The sequence below is a fragment of the Podarcis tiliguerta genome (assembly GCF_965153285.1).
Source record: "Podarcis tiliguerta genome assembly, chromosome: 2".
Classification (NCBI taxonomy): Eukaryota; Metazoa; Chordata; class Lepidosauria; order Squamata; family Lacertidae; genus Podarcis; species Podarcis tiliguerta.
In genome coordinates, this window is record NC_139535.1 from 44,820,773 (window position 1) to 44,838,648 (window position 17,876).

Sequence of the window (17,876 nt, forward strand, 5' to 3'; positions counted from 1 at the left end):
ATTCAGTCCAGTGGGATATTTTCCTACATTTCCCTCACAGCTTTTGAGGATCGGCAAACTAAAGCTGCATTGTTTCCAGTTGAGCAATGCATAACCAATCTCTGCTTCTGCTATTCAATTACTGAATTGTAAAGACGAATGAAAATGCTACTTTCATTTGTTATTATATGAGTCAGTCGTAGCTACTTTCTATTTAGGTCGTAAGATTTTGGGCATTGTGCTTTTTCTCTTCTAATTGTAAAACGACTAGTTCTATTAATATTAATAATAATATGAGTGGTTAGTTCTGAATTAGCTCACAAGACCAGGGATATAGGATCCAGTGACTTTCTGAGAGGAAACCTGTTGCTGTCTGCAGCATCAGCCCAAATGTTGGTTTCCGATCAGGAAACCTCAGCAGCCAGGGAAGATGGACAGTCCTTGTGAAAAAAAATTATTGGAAAGAAAAATACACCACTCCCAGCCACTGCACAAAAAACAAGGTAAGCTCAGCCCACAAACACTGGACTAAAGCACCCTGAAAATGGAGCAGAAAAACAGAAACCTCTTTTGTAAGGGAAGAAGATTTCCACAAAATTAGAGGACGGGTTTTGACACAGCACTAAGTGGAAGCTCTGAAATGGACCAACAAATTCACAGTAAGGTTGCAGTCCTGTACTTACTGTAGAAGTAAGCTCAGTTGTACTCAGACGTGTATAGGATTGCCCTGGAAGACTGCAATCAGATATTTGTCTACTTGGTTGGGAAGTCAATGTTATTTGTTATTGTCAAGTTTATGTGCGTAGGATTGCACTGCAATGCAATTGATCATCTGGGTTTGACTTGTATAGAACTAGGATCCACACGTGTTATGAGCAATGGGTGCCCGCTTCCTCAAATGCCATGCCCCTTGATCGACTGCCTCGGCTATTACTGATGGTTGTTGTAGGTGAAGCAGTTACTATTCCTATTGGCACCTTTCGCTTTATCTGCTGTACAGGTAGTGAACAGTAAAATCCGCGACAATGCAATTGGGTTGATCATAATAATAATAATGGCGGTAATCAGTCCTGGCATAGAACTTTTCTTTTTAATATGTGCAGTTGATGTTCCAGTCCTGTGTTTGAGGAAAGCAGCTGTTTGTTTTATACAAGAGCCCATCTTAATGTCTGGCCAAGAGGCAGCATTTCCTCGGCTTCAGCTGCAGCTGTTTGCCTGCTTCCATGAGCCCATGAAATGAAGTGGTTGTGCCACTGCAGAGAGCTGCGATTAAAGCTGTGATCACACTCCAGTTTATTGCACACTCGCTTGTGTTTCCAGCATTGGGTCTCTAACGGATGCTTTCCTGAATGCTTATGTATCCTGTACTTAATTCTACTTGTATGCTGTCTGAGGCCTTGTTCCTCAAACCAGCTTCAGTCTGGCTGGAATCCTTAAGCCATTCCTAATTTGTCTTTAGCAAAGGTGTGAACACCTTGGAGTAGGGTGAAGACATCCCTGCTTGCCAACTCTCCCTGGTGTGCACACAAACAGAAACAAATTGAAGCCATGCTAGGTATATTATTATTATTAATATTATTACTCCACTCATCTGGATGGGTTTCCCCAGCCATTCTGTGAGGCTTCCAACAGAATATTAAAAACACGATAAAACATCAAACAATAAAAACATTCCTAAACAGGGTTACCTTCAGATGTCTTCTAAAAGAATGATCCAGTGGTACCTCGGGTTAAGTACTTAATTCGTTCCGGAGGTCCGTTCTTAACCTGAAACTGTTCTTAACCTGAAGCACCACTTTAGCTAATGGGGCCTCCTGCTGCTGCTGTGCCGCCGGAGCACGATTTCTGTTCTCATCCTGAAGTAAAGTTCTTAACCTGAAGCACTATTTCTGAGTTAGCGGAGTCTGTAACCTGAAGCGTATGTAACCTGAAGCATATGTAACCCGAGTTACCACTGTAGTTGTTTATTTCCTTGACATCTGATGGGAGGGTGTTCCACAGGGTGGGCGCCACCACCGAGAAGGCCCTCTGCCTGGTAAACATTGGGGTGGGGGGGGGGAGAGTTGTGAAATGTGCTCTGAGGTGGTAATGTGAACACACCCTTAAGATGAGAAGAATGGGGCATGATTAAAAGTCCCTTAGAGGCTGCTCCTGGCTTTTCCATTGGGGTGTATTTAAAATTACTTAAATGCTAACCTGTCCCAAACACTTCTTTCTATAGGCAACACAGTATACGGCACCACTCTAAGGACACAGATACTGTATGTTGCTGTTTGTCCAATAAAAATGCCTTAGCTTGGGCTCCAGGAACCTTGGGCATTGTTAGGCTTGCTGTTGAAGGGAATTTGGAAGCTGAGTGATAGTGCCCCAGTGTACTTACACTGTTGCTTGCTTGTGATCCTGCAATGCCTTTGTCCCTACCGCAAACCTTGGAATTGTGAAAGAGCTGACACATGACAGGCCACCAGAATATCTTTCAAGTGATAAGCAAAAGCTGCAGAAAGAGTCAGTAGGACATGGCCTCGACTCTTGACAATTCTGTGTTTTTCTCTGGAAAGTCCAAGCCTCACAAATGGATTAAAAGGAAGAAAGAAAGAAAGAAAGAAAGAAAGAAAGAAAGAAAGAAAGAGAAAGAAAGAGCCAAGTCAATGTAGGTTAATGGGTTATGGTAATTCATTTCATTTTTGAATTGCTTCCTATGAAGCATCATGAAGCAATTGCACAATGCAGTAATGACATATATAAAACAACTGCATGTATAAAAGCAGTTAAAATAATTGCATACGTAACAACATTTAACGTATAAAAACACTTTCAAATCTTGATACAGTTACCATATGGATTGTGGTGCCATTGCCTTTTGATTTTATTTCGACCTGCGTTTTTTGCCTCCTCTTCTGAATAGAAATTACAGCACAATCCTGACCGTGTCTACTCAGAAGTAAGTTTTGTTGGAGTCAGTGAGGCTTACTTCCAAAATAAGTGGGATTATACTTGCAGCCCAAATCACCTTCCCTATTTATCCAGAATTCCTGATGGCAAGTTGGTTGCTAGCTGGAGTGAGGGTTTCTGCTACACAAACTTAATGCCAAAGAAGCCTGCTCAGAAAATAAGATACAGTGGTACCTCGGGTTACAAACGCTTCAGGTTACAGACTCCGCTAACCTGGAAGTAGTACCTCAGGTTAAGAACTTTACTTCAGGATAAGAACAGAAATCATGCGGTGGCAGCGGGAGGCCCTATTAGCTAAAGTGGTGCTTCAGGTTAAGAACTGTTTCAGGTTAAGAACGGACCTCCAGAACGAATTAAGTTCTTAACCTGAGGTACCACTGTACTTGAGTTGTTTGTTTTGTTTGGCAGATAATAAGGAGCTTATTGATTGGCTGGAAACATTAAAGAACTTTTGGTTGGTTAGTCATTTGACTTTGAACTGACTAATCAATACTTAAATTGAAACACATTTGTTTTTAACCAGAAGCTCAATATAGTTGCCTTTTACAGATGTTGAAGGAAGCATAATATATCATAATTTAATAATAAAAATAAAGAAGACATTTTCTTCTGTCATCTGAAATATTTTAATTCTTATTCCTTGTTTTGGTAAGACATTTGAACTGAGAGTTTTCTTTTCCCCCTGAAGCTAAATTAAGTGCCTCTGTCTAGAGCTCTGCCAATAAAATGCATCACCACCAATTTAAAGTTTGTCCTCACTGATTAATCAACTAATGAATGAGCTGAATAATTTACTTATTAAACAATTAAAGGCTGCAGTCTTATATTCAGTAACCTGGCAGTAAGTTCCATAGGGCTTCTGAGTATAAATGTGTAGGATTGCCCTGTTAAGCTTGCAGGCCTGTTTAATATATACAATCCTGTTTTAGTTTATACTGGAGTGGATCTTGAAATGTATGAACAGTTAGGTCCACCACCACCACCCCTGGCTACCTGGCTGGTTTTTCCTATTGCTGAACAAAGTAGCATAGCAAGCCACTTGCAAAAGCAGCAGAAGGGGTCTTTTTAAAAGATGCATGGAGACATTAGAGGCTATGGTTTCTACATTCTGCCTGGGGCGGGCCAATGTTTGTGTGCCCTGAAGTGCTAACTGTGTGCCAGCTGAGGAAGGAGAGAAAATGTTAGCCTGATCTTCAGTGAAGCCAAGATTCCCAGGTGTCAAAAGACTTACTATCATTATGCTGCTGGGCCACATCAGAGTTGCTCTGCCTGATTGAGGGCACATGGTGTCACAGTGAATGAAGGGAAGCAGTGTTGTATTTTATCGCGCTGCCGTTAATGGCCAAGTTATAAAACACAAAATCTCGAACCAACCTATCAAAAATCGCACTGACAGATTTATAATGTTCCTGATTCATGGATGCTTATAGTACAGGATGATTTTTCCAGTCTGCAGATGTGCCCCAGGGCCCCCCCAAATTTGGTGACCCCTGCATTATGGCACTATGATTTGGTGACCCATGCATGATGTTGTTTGCTTGCTTCATTGTGGAAGTCCATTTTGATTGGTGGTCGAGGAAGTCCAGAAAGAAGGGAGTGATGTTGATTTGAGGAGAATATACTCTATTTCGGTGTGATATGCAGTTGCAGGAATGGAGAGAAGCCTTCAGTGGAAAGGAGCTAGCTGTCCTTTGATGAGAGGGGTCTTATTCTCCCCAGTCGTTTCCCACTTCAGTCTGCTACTGAGAATTTCTTATCTATCCCTCTGGTCAGTAGTGTCACTGGTGCCCTTCATGAGAGTTTCTGGCCCCAGAGGGTATGCTGTTACTAAGAAAATGTGCAAACAGTGAAGGAGGGTTGGTTGTCCACATTAGTGGAGCTACCTTTGTGGCAGATCTGTGCTGCCTCTTGTGTGGAGTGGAGCTGTGAGCCTGTTTTGGGCTGGCAAGGCTGGCAGTGGATGCTGACTGATCAATTTCCACCAGTATTTCTCTGAAATGGAGGGGGTGTTCTGGGGAGCTCGCAAGCAAGAGCTGCTCCTTCCAGAGTCTGGGTCTGGGTCTTAGCTTCAGATCCAATCCTAACTTATGACTGGGAGCAGCAAGCCTAAATGAAGATGCTGAGCCACCATGTTATCCAAAGCCCTGAAGTTTTGCGCAGGCCAGGGGAGAAGGTGTGGGGTTATGGTCAGTAAACTGTGGATTTTTGCGGCTTCAGCTCTGGACTGGCACAGCAGGGAGCCCCAGACTTGGCCTTGGGCCAGGTATCCAACTCTGCTCACGCTCCTGAAATGGCTCATTTTGGGGACTTACACTGGCAGCAACTTCTGGTGGACACTGTGGGGATCTCTATGGTGGTGGAAAACAACCTATGATAGTGGATTCTCAGGCCTTAAGTGCTCTTATCAGGCACAGATGGTAACAAATGCTCTAGCAATCTCTTGCAGTGTGAACCTTCTGGCTTGGTCAGTTTTCTGCCCTTTCCTCTCATCTTCTGCTTGCTGGGGAATAGCTCAGACCTCCCACTTCACCTCATGCTCCAAGCTTCAGTAGTAGACACAGAGACATTGTCTTGGAGAACCACCATCCAAGGTCTGAATTTGGTTATGGCTCCCCTTGGCACCAGCCTGGCTCGGACAGCATCGCATGTCCAGTTTACAAATAAACACAGGCTTGTTCAATGTTACAAAATTGCCTGTAAGGTGAAAATGGCATCTGTTGGATCACTGATGTGACAAATGAGATCAGTGGTTAAAGTGAATGTAAGTTTTGCTCTATGAGGACAAAGAGGAAGAATTACTGCCGGGTCAGAATCACAGCAATATGTATCCCAGAGTATGATTTTTTGCCTGTTATAAATGAAATGTTTGTTGGGTACTGTCTGGCGTGACAAGATGATTTTTTTTGCTTAAACATAATTTTGAAATAAATATGGGAGATTAAACAAGAGCGGTGACCTTCTAAAGCAGAAGAGAAGAATGCTGCTGCTAGTGCTGATTTTGGGATTCTGACTTTTGGCTTTGGAAAAGCTTTTTTTGGGGTCTCTGGAGTACACTAGTTTTAAGCAGAGCACTTAGTAATGCCAAGAAAAATATATATATGAGAGTAAAGTAACTTTAAATTGCTCTGATTTAGTATTTTGCTTTTTTGTACCATCTAATATTTAGGAAAATAACATCATCTTTGTTTCTGAAGAAATACCACTGGCTGTGCAGCAAGCAACTTTATTCCCTACAGTAATTCTGAAAAATCTGTGCAGCCAAACACAGAAACAAACCCCTTGCTTAATATAAAATCGAAACCTTACATACTATGTCTCATTGCAGAGAGGAACAAATAATTTTATTGTGGTAGATAGTTCTACATTATGTGACACTCCTTTTATATTTTTTCAGACAGACTGCTGTTCAGAACTTGTTCTTTTATTTTTCAATATGATTTTTAAAAATCGCATTTTGCTGCCACATTCCAATGTGTTCATCATCTAAAACCATTAATAGGAGACCTCATGCTAATATCTGAGCTTTATAACACCGTGTGGTTTTAGAATATAAGTTTATCCCTTCTAAATATTTTTTTTTAAATTCCATCTATGAACCCCTTCCTATAAAATATCTTAAAGTGCTTTAATGATAAACATGTATGAAACAATTTCAAATCCAACACAGATGGATATAGTATTGGATACAGACAGGGATCATACAATGTGCTAATTTAATATGTCTCATCAAAGATATTTTCTAGGCTCTGCTTTGCCTAGAAGCTTGCTGATTTACAATGCAGCTGCAGTGAAATGCAGCAGAAGTCCCAGAAGCCCAGGATCTGGCCTGGGACTATACTGTCTGGGTTTTGTTTTTTGAAATATGCAGCCAATAGACATCTCTCAGTCAGGATATCACAATTTGCACTCATGGTACCAACAGAATGCTGTTTAAGGTAAACCAGAAGGCAGCAGTGATTCTCAATGTTTTTTCTGAGACCACAGGAACCTTATGCTTAGAAGCTGCTGCAAATAATTCCAATACATTTTTTTGTCTGAGGTGAAAGACAAAATGGTGCCTGTCCTTTGTTCTACCCAGTGGCGTAGCAAGGTCAGGTGGTATCCGGTGTGGAAAATTTATTCCCCCCCCCCACATTGAAATTATTAAAAGAAGGAAAAATAAGATACAGTTGCAAGTGTTATTTTCTGGTTTATTTACTTAACACTGTGAACATAAGCACTTAAAACCATTTTTTTGCGATGGGAATTTCTTATGAATAATTTTTTTTACTTAATTTCGCTATTTTGCAGCTTTGGCTTAATGTACAAAGACAAACAATTAGCATGCATCATAATGTTTACGTTACTTACCAAACTCAATATCGTAAGAGAAGAGGATGATCACAATGAATCAATGAACTAAAAAATGTAGCAAAAATAAATTCAGCACGGCACTTACAAGCTTCAGTAATAACGCAGAACTAACTCAACAGAATGACGTGGGGTGGCTGACCAGCACGTCAGTGGATAGGATTGGTTGTGGGTTGAGTGACGACGAGACACCGGTTGTTTACGTCTCGCTCGAGTACAAACTGCAGAGACAGACTTCGGTGAATCGGCGGAAAGAAACAACCCACCCCCTTCCTTATCCATACGCTCTGCACCACACAGCGTCAAGTTCAGCCGCATTTCGTTGCATTTGTTGACTGAACTAAATAGTTTCAGTACGTATTATGTTGACTTGTTGAGGTTAATTAATTGTCAGATGACATTATTAAACTCGTTTTAAAGACCGTATTTTTTTGCTCTATAAGACGCACTTTTCCCCTCCTAAAAAGTAAGGGGAAATGTGTGTGTGCGTTTTATGGAGTGAATGCAGGCTGCGCAGCTATCGCTGAAGCCAGAACAGCAAGAGGGATCGCTGCGCAGCGATCCCTCTTGCTGTTCTGGCTTCTGGGATTCAGAATTTTTTTTCTCTTGTTTTCCTCCTCCAAAGACTAGGTGCGTCTTATGGTCTTATAGAGCGAAAAATACGATTTTTTAAAGGGAAAAAGTGTTGTGAGTCCCATTTTTTATTATTATTTTAAGAACACATATTTTTGCCATTTTGTCATCCCCTCAGTGATGACACCTGGGGGGCCCCGCACCCACCTCACCCCCTTCCAACACCACTGGTTCTACCTAGAGAAGTTAGCTGGATTGGCAGTTCAATCTTACATCAATATTAGCAACGGTTTGCTGTCTTCTACCATACCAAAGGGCAGCAAAGAAGTTAGGAGGGTGCAAGGTGTACACAACGTGGTCCTCCAACAAGAGGGCCTGACCCAGCTGTCTCAGGAGGAATAACTGGATGGCAGCCACCCTTGTCCTCCTTATAGCAGCTGCCGCCTGAGGTGGATTCTGCCTAATGGTGGGGCCGGCCCTGGCTACTAGAAAGGAGGAGGAGGCACAGTAGGGAAATGGCTAAGGATCAGGCCCCAGGATTCCAGTCTTGCGGCATCTGGCCAAGACCTGTTGTGACTACTCAAGCAGGCACAAGCAGTGTCCTTGGTTGTTGTGCTAAATCATGCTGAATTCTGAAACCTGGAGTTTATAGGACGCTGTTCTGTATATATTGTGGTAGTGGCATGGGTTGGGTAGACACCAAGTGTGTTAGTGCAGCAGCTTGTGAATTGTGCCCATAATACCTAAGGGTAGTTGTGTTCAGAATCTTCCAAATGCCAGAAATGACAGGCTTCGTACACATCATATGTTTTAAAGCACATCTACCGTATTTTTTGCTCTATAAGACTCACTTTTTCCCTCCTAAAAGTAAGGGGAAATGTGTGTGCGTCTTAAGGAGCGAATGCAGGCTGTGCAGCTATCCCAGAAGCCAGAACAGCAAGAGGGATCGCTGTTTCACTGCGCAGTGATCCCTCTTGTTGTTCTGGCTTCTGAGATTCAGAATATTTTTTCTTGCTTTCCTCCTCCAAAATCTAGGTGCGTCTTATGGTCTGGTGCGTCTTATAGAGCGAAAAATACGTAAATTACATCCACACACAAGAGAATAACGGGGTGTGGTTTACCCTTCACAGAGCTATGATATACAGCACCCTTAACAAACTGCAGTTCTCAGATTTTTTTGGGGGGGGGGCTTTAAATGTATGTTGTGTACATTGCCGATGCTTTTCAACACATTTCTGCCTTCAGAGCATGTTCTAGCACTTTCTCTAGTCTTCTGCCATTTTTGTCTTCTCAGAACTGTCTTAATATCTGTGTAAACTCCTTCCCTTCTCCCCCGTCAGAAATCAATTGCATTTCTCTCCAAAACACTCAGGAACTAATACAGTCCAAAAGGTGAATGTTTAAGAGTGCCTTCAAAACGGAATATTTAACTGCCGCAGCTTAGAAACTTTCCTTTTTCTAATAATACTTGTCAAAATCTATTTAAAGGTGGAAATCTGCAATTCTTTCATCTCACATTATTTTGCTGTTATCTTGAATTCAAGCATAACTGTAAAGGTTTCAAGCAAATATACTGGAGACATGTCTTCCAGCCCACTAGTTTCCCCAGTTAGCTGTGTAGTGGGGGGGTGGGATTTGTGGTGAAGCTGCCACTATCATCCTATGTCCTGCCAGCTAGCTGTGGCCAGTCTAAGCCAGGGGGCAGTTTTTCACACACTCTCCAATTTTTTTGTTTCCCCTGCTCATTGAGTTCAAATGGGTCAGCACAACTACATCACCTCTAAATCTTTTCAGTGGGTATAGATCTATGGCTTCCATCAATATGCCTCTGGAACATCCTGTTTTTATTTTATTTACGGTAGAATCCTACAGGTAGGTAGGCATGTGAAATCTGATGGTCTTATACTGAGACCTTATGGTGAAGGGACGGTAATAAATTTAAATAATAAGAATGGTAATAACAGTAATAATACAGTGGTACCTTGGGTTCAGTACTTAATTCGTTCCGGAGGACGGTACTTAACCTGAAACTGTACTTAACCTGAAGCACCACTTTAGCTAATGGGGCCTCCTGCCGCTGCCGCGCCGCCAGAACACGATTTCTGTTCTCATCCTGAAGCAAAGTTCTTAACCTGAAGCACTATTTCTGGGTTAGCAGAGTCTGCAACCTGAAGCGTATGTAACCTGAAGCGTATGTAACCCGAGGTACCACTGTATTTAAAATAATAAAAACAAATGCAGTAAAATACAATATAAGATCACGAAAGCAGCATCTACAAAAGCCATCTGAAGCAATGAGATTGCTAAGGTTCTTGGATATATTTTATCAGTAATGCCAGTTTAAATATCTAAAAGTTAATATTTCCAGAACTAAAATTAGGGCGTGTGTGTTTGTGTGGTTTTTTAAAAACACAACTAAATTAAATTCACATCATCAGTGAAGATAAGAGTGAGGTGGTAAATTTATTTTAGTATTTGGAATGTGTGTATTTTTGTGGTTTTATTGCCTATTATCTGAAATGCAATAAACATAGTAACAGTGAACGAAAACAAAACAGGTTTTGGGAAGGATTCTATAATTCTTCAGCAAAAGAGCAATTGATTCTACAACGAGATTTTATAGAGTAAAACAGAATCGATATTATTATATTGAGCCAAGTTATGGAGTATGGATGTACAAATAATCAAACTGGAAACACATTTCTCTCTATCAAAAGAGCTCTAGCTTTGGTCTCAAGCTGGTGGTTTTCTAAATTCTGTTGGCTCAGCTCAGCTGGGGAGTATTCCTGCTCATGTGTAATGGTAAGCCGTGGTCAGAAACAAACCATGGCGTAATGCAAATAAGCAGCAGGGGTTCCAGGAATACGACCAGATCTTTCAGGGGGAGAATTACTTCCCTGATCGAACACCACTTATCCAGACCAAAGAGACACCCACAAACAACCTCTCTGTCTTGTCTGATTAATTACTGGCTCCCATCTCTTCCGTTCCTACAGTTGGGCACCTGTTTAGCACACCCACCACCTTTGCATGATGAAGTGCAAAATGCAGCAGTCCTACACAACTTGAGACCTGAAAGAGTGGCCCATCCCTTATACAACTGACCACTGTGCTCTGCAGATGCCATCTTATCAAGAGGTCCTTTCTGCACAAATACAGTGGTACCTCAGGTTACATACGCTTCAGGTTACATACACTTCAGGTTACATACTCCGCTAACCCGGAAATAGTGCTTCAGGTTAAGAACTTTGCTTCAGGATGAGAACAAAAATTGTGCTCCGGCGGCAGCAGGAGGCCCCATTAGCTAAAGTGGTGCTTCAGGTTAAGAACAGTTTCAGGTGAAGTACGGACCTTCGGAACAAATTAAGTACTTAACCTGAGGTACCATTGTATAGGAATTGGGCCTTTCTGGTGCGGCACCTACGCTTTTTGCCTACCATGACGTATCAGACAGGTGCCGTCTCTGCTCTCTTTTCAGCACATGCTAAGGACCTCCCTCTTCCAACAAGCCTTTGAAGCACAAGTTATGTAAAGATTTATCTCTGCACATGGATATCAGTGTAAAATAGCAAGCAACTTAATTTAATGTGTGAGCACAAAGTACTATGCTTATGAGGATCTGTGCCCAGCAGAATAAGTGAGATGTTATATAATGATCTGTTGATAACTCTTGGATTTCTGTGCTTTTAAAATAATATTTAAATATAAAAAGGGGGAGAAGGAAGAACAGTGTAGAAGTTTTCATAAATAAAATAATTATCATTAAAGTCCCTGACACAGTTATGTTCAGAAATATTGCTGCTTTCTGTGACTCCCCCCCCCTCTTATTTATTTTATTATTGAAAAGGAAAAATGGAACCATAGTACAACTATTGCCCTCCCTCTGCAGCTAGGTCACTTCCCATTCATTGCCTAAGGTAATGGTAGGGAACATGGAACCTTCCAGATGGTTTTGACCAGGGGTCAGCAAATTTTTCAGCAGGGGGTCAGTCCACTGTCCCTCAGACCTTGTGGGGGGGGCGGACTATATTTTTTGGGGGGAAATGGACGAATTCCTATGCTCCACAAATAAGCCAGAGATGGATTTATATAAAAGGACACATTCTACTCATGTAAAAACACGCTGATTCCTGGACCATCCGCAGGCTGGATTGAGAAGGCGATGGGGCCGAATCCGGTCCCTGGGCCTTAGGTTGCCTACCCATGGTTTTGACTACAACTTCCCATCATTCCTGATCAGGGCAAATGAGAGTTGGGATGCAGCTGCATGCATCTAGTCGACAACAGTTTTCCCACCCTAGACCTAAGGAGTGCCTATTGCGTTATTGCTTTTGAAACTGATATTATCATAGAATCATAGAGTTGGAAGAGACAAGGGCCATCGAGTCCAACCCCCTGCCAAGCAGGAAACACCACCAGAGCACTCCTGACATATGGTTGTCAAGCCTCTGCTTAAAGACCTCCAAAGAAGGAGACTCCACCACACTCCTTGGCAGCACATTCCACTGTCGAACAGCTCTTACTGTCAGGAAGTTCTTCCTAATGTTTAGGTGGAATCTTCTTTCTTGTAGTTTGGATCCATTGCTCCGTGTCTGCTTCTCTGGAGCAGCAGAAAACAACCTTTCTCCTTCCTCTATGTGACATCCTTTTATATATTTGAACATGGCTATCATATCCCCCCTTAACCTCCTCTTCTCCAGGCTAAACATGCCCAGCTCCCTTAGCCGTTCCTCATAAGGCATCGTTTCCAGGCCTTTGACCATTTTGGTTGCCCTCCTCTGGACACGTTCCAGTTTGTCAGTGTCCTTCTTGAACTGTGGTGCCCAGAACTGGACACAGTGAGGTCTGACCAGAGCAGAATACAGTGGCACTATTACTTCCCTTGATCTAGATGCCAGTGTGGTGTAGTGGTTAAGAGCGGTAGTCACGTAATCTGGGTAACCGGGTTCGCGTCTCCGCTCCTCCACATGCAGCTGCTGGGTGACCTTGGGCCAGTCACAATCTCTCAGCCCCACTCACCTCACAGAGTGTTTGTTGTGGGGGAGGAAGGGAAAGGAGAATGTTAGCCGCTTTGAGACTCCTTAAAAGGGAGTGAAAGGCGGGATATCAAATCCAAACTCTTCTTCTCTTCTTCTTCTTCATTGATGCAGCCCAGAATTGCATTGGCTTTTTTAGCTGCCGCGTCACACTGTTGGCTCATGTCAAGTTTGTGGTCAACCAAGACTCCTAGATCCTTTTCACATGTACTGCTCTCAAGCCAGGTGTCACCCATCTTGTATTTGTGCCTCTCATTTTTTTTGCCCAAGTGCAATACTTTACATTTCTCCCTGTTAAAATTCATCTTGTTTGTTTTGGCCCAGTTCTCTAATCTGTCAAGGTCATTTTGAAGTGTGATCCTGTCCTTTGGGGTGTTAGCCACCCCTCCCAGTTTGGTGTCATCTTCAAATTTGATCAGGATGCCCTTGATCAGGACTATACCATAGTAGGACAAATACTTTGATGTGATCATCTGGCCGAAACCCAAAATGTAATCATAAGAAATTAATTTGATTTTTTTTAAAATGATGATTGCACACACCATCCTTGATAACCTTGGTATTGTATCTTAAAGAGTATATGGTCTTTATAATCATTCATTGTTCTCTGTTTTGAAGGCTGCTGTCTCTCATTTTAGAGGTCAGTACAGGAAAGGTGATTTTTCTGAGAGAGAAGAAATGTGAGTTGTTGTTGTTGTTGTTGTTGTTGTTGTTATATTACAATAAGGTTTTATATTAAAGGCCACAAATGAAAATAAGTCCTTCAGTGAACCAGAATAATACTGTTGTTGCATGTGGTTACAGGTGCAGCTACTTCACAGTAAACTCTGACACTTCGCTTCATGTTTTCCCCACTTCCAGCTTCTACCTATAAAATAAATGCTGAAGTGTCATTGACCTAGAAAGCTGAATTTCTCGCTGCCCCCCCCCCAGCCTTCTTGTCTGCTGGATAAGAGAACTTTGTTCTTCTGTCAACACTCGGAAGATCCCTGGCCATGACAGGGATCATAAAGACTGATGTGTGTAGGGGAGACCAACTATGTAAACCTCAGCAGTATTAGTGCAAACAAGTTCCACTGAAATCAAGGGGAACTCTCCAACATAGAAGCATAGAAGTGCAGAGGTGGAAGAGACCATAAGGGTGGCCTGCCCCCTGGAACCATCCAGAAACAGTATAGCTTTGGTTGCTCCCACCTGTTCCTCCTGACTGTTTGTCTTCCACTGGAAATCCTGGACCTAGCGTGTGGCAGTTGTGAGCTAAAACATGAATTCTGTGCTAGGATTGTTCAGCAAGCGATTGGAACCCGAGTTTCCAGTATTGTAAAGCCTTTACACAAAGCTGTGATTTGAACATGCTTGGATTAATGTGCACATTTCTGGTTGCCAGATCTCAAAAGGGGTAGAGTAGAGCTGGAAAAGATGTGGAAAGGAGGGCAGTTGAAGTGACCACACAGCAGGGATAATGCCACAATGAGGGAAATCTGGCATTTGAGGCTTTATAGGTTAGAAAAAAGGCATGTAAAATGGGACACAAGAGAGGTTTATGAAATAATGTGGAAAAAGTGGACGGAGCTAAGTTCATCTCCCTTTCTGATAATACCGGAATGCAAGGCCTTCTAGTGAAGCAGAATATTGGGAGATTCAGGACAGAAAGAAAAACTTCACACAGCTTATAGTTAAGATATGGAATCTGCTTAATTCGGATCGTTTAGGGGAATAGACAAATTCATGGAGATTGTGACTTTAAACAGCTGCTGGTCATGATGGCTATATCTTACGTACAGGAGTTCTGTTGCTTCCCTTCCACTCTGGTTTTTCTTATTAAGTACAGTATTCTATTTTTTTTTTTTTAAAACCCAAAACTAAAACCTGAATGCTTAAAAAGAAAATTTATTCCATAGTTTCACCCTAAACTTATTTGTTTGCTTGATTGTGAATGTCAGAAGAAGAAAAATAGTATAGCTGCAGCAAGCGAAACAGAGTTGATCAACTTGTTTGCCAAGTATAGCTGAAATTTCCAGGCCTATTGAAAGCACTGGATTTTTGGAATGCTGTCTTTATCTGACAGCCCCCATCTGCAAATAGGTGTCGCCACAAATGTTTAGCTCTGAGAACAAATTCCAGTCTGGGCTGTTTGTATCTTCTCCTGTACGAAGAAGCAGCTGAACAATACTAGCACTGGAAGTTTACTGGCCCACAAATACCTCATAAATTGATCTGTCAAATGTTGCACAGAAATGGTCAATGAACCAGTGGCATACCTGGGCACCCTTGCACCCTGTTTGGGGGCTTTCCACACCCTACCACCAACGGGAGCTTATTGTCCACCTGGGCAGACTCAGGGCCTCCTGTGGCATCGCTCTCCCCACCCTCACCCCTCGGGATGCTCTTATCCACTGGTAAAAGTAAAGGTAAAGGTAAAGGGACCCCTGACCGTTAGGTCCAGTCACAGACAACTCTGGGGTTGTGGCGCTCATCTCGCTTTACTGGCCCGGGAGCTGGCGTACATCTTCCGGGTCATGTGGCCAGCATGACTAAGCCACTTCTGGTGAACCAGAGCAGCACACGGAAACACCTTTTACCTTCACGCCGGAGCGGTACCTATTTATCTACTTGCACTTTGACGGGCTTTCGAACTGCTAGGTTGGCAGGAGCAGGGACCAAGCAACAGGAGCTTACCCTGTCGCGGGGATTCGAACTGCCGACCTTCTGATCGGCAAGCCCTAGGCTCTGTGGTTTAACCCACAGCGCCACCCGCGTCCACTGGTAGAAGCGAGTGAATAGGATTCTACATGCCACTCTACTGTTCTCAGACGTCTGCGTGTGAGCAGGACCGCTCTTTGCTGCTGACATTGAACAATGGGGAGGAATTCTAAACCCTTGTGTTCAAGAACTATTTATAACTGACAACATTATGCAAGCCTAGCTACGTCTAAACACTATTCAAGGCTTTTATTAATGGACTTTTAGGCTACTGGCTTTAACCATGGAGATCAGAGATATAAAATATTATTTTAGAGGAAAAAACAAACAAACAAACAAACAACTCAACAACTTTGACTTCCCAAAAAAAGCTGAACAACTTTGGTCCAATGGGTAGATCACTGCCAGTTTTTTTATAGTGGGAGTAGATCACAGTCTCTTGGCAGTTGAACATGCCTGGTGTACGTCATGGTGCAATTAAAGGGGCGTTATTGATAGGCAATTCCCCCAGAGATTCTATGAAATATAAGGAAAGGAATCAAAGCACAATGTGGCTGGCTGATGAAGGAGTAAAAGACCCGACCGTGTTAAAACTGGCTGAACTTCATTCAGTTTAGCAGCTGGACTCCTGATAGCCAAAGCATATTCAGAACTTAATGAAGATGTTAATTTGTTACTAGGGATGTAATTTTTATCTTCTTTATTATGTTTATATTCCACCTTTCCTCCAAGAAGGTCAAGGTGGTGGGCATCGGTCTCCTCCTCCCCATTTCATCCTCACAATGATCCCTCACAGTAGGCTAGGCTGAGAGCGAGTGGCTGGCCAAAAGTCACCCGGGGAGCTTCATGGCTGAGTGGGGATCCAAACCCTGGGCTCCCAGGTCCCAGTCCAGCCCACTAACCACTATGCAACTGAGCCACAGTTTAGGATTATAGTGTGCGCGGGCATCCTTCCCCTCCAGAAGGTGTCACTGAACAGAGTGTGTGTTCATTTGCTTCCTGAGTGGATGCTCTGGACTTTAAGCCCATGTTGTAAAATGAGGCTAACATAGCAGGATTTATTATTGCGATCCGCCCCCCCCCTGAAAATATTTACGTAAATTTTGGGAAAGGATGATCCACAGCATCGTGCAAGTGTTAACAAATTCTCACTCAGTGTGCACTTACTTCGATGAGGGCATGAAATAGCGAATTGTGTGCTACTTCATAAGCAGTATCAAAAGGCACAAACTTTGTGTTCATGCTCACTTGTATAGCGGTAGGCTGCTATTAACAAAAAGAATTCTTTCCTGAGCATGTCTTTACATAAGGTAGGTAGGGTTGCCAGATTAGCCAGTGTGGTGTAGTGGTGTAGTGGTTAAGAGCGGTAGACTCGTAATCTGGTGAACTGGGTTCACTTCCCTGCTCCTCCACATGCAGCTGCTGGGTGACCTTGGGCTAGTCACACTTCTTTGAAGTCTCTCAGCCCCACTCACCTCACAGAGTGTTTGTTGTGGGGGAGGAAGGGAAAGGAGAATGTTAGCCGCTTTGAGACTCCTTCGGGTAGTGATAAAGTGGGATAGCAAATCCAAACTCTTCTTCTTAGCAGTGTGACTACTGTTTCTGCTTTTCAAAACTGGTGTGGGGCAGCAGATAGGAAGAGACCCCCGCCACCACATGGAAGGTGGTGACCTCATTTCCTTTCCAGAGGGTGGTGAGGGAGTAGTCAAGGCAGGTGGTGACTCTGGCTCTTGTCAGCAGTGTGTAAATGCACAATATGACCCCATTCAAGTCAATTATTATATCCTTATGCTGACCTTGCAAGCAAACATTTCATTTTGCCTCCCCGAATTCGCTCTTCGGGAATTCAGTTTCTTCTAAAACCACTACTTAGTATGTGTTTATTTGCCTTGTCTTTTCAATAAACTCCCACTGGCCCCAGAACACCATTCACCAAAATGAACGGCACTTTGTTTCTACCTGTAATTATAGTAACAGAGAAGGAACGCTGCTACACAATGAATCTGGGAAAAATATCAGTGTGAGCCAGTCATCGTGTAAGGCATGAGACTTTGGCTCACTCATTACGCCGGCGAGTTCGTATTACGGAGAATAATTATAAATGTTTTATACTAAGCTGTACGTCTTCATTCAAATTACATCTTAATAGGAAAAGGAACATCTTGGAAACACTGTATTTGAATCAGATGTGCTGCCTTTGAAATAAGTGTCCTAATTAGAGCAGTCATCACTTAACATTAATTTAATGAACATTCTCGTTTGTAATGAAAAGGTTGCCAAAGA

At 42.7% G+C, this 17,876-nt stretch overlaps 1 protein-coding gene across 2 annotated transcripts in view; it reads left to right on the forward strand.

Annotated features, from left to right (window-relative positions):
- PHF2 (PHD finger protein 2) overlaps positions 1 to 17,876 on the forward strand; it is a 115,515-nt gene that overhangs the window by 22,914 nt on the left and 74,725 nt on the right. The window lies entirely within an intron of this gene.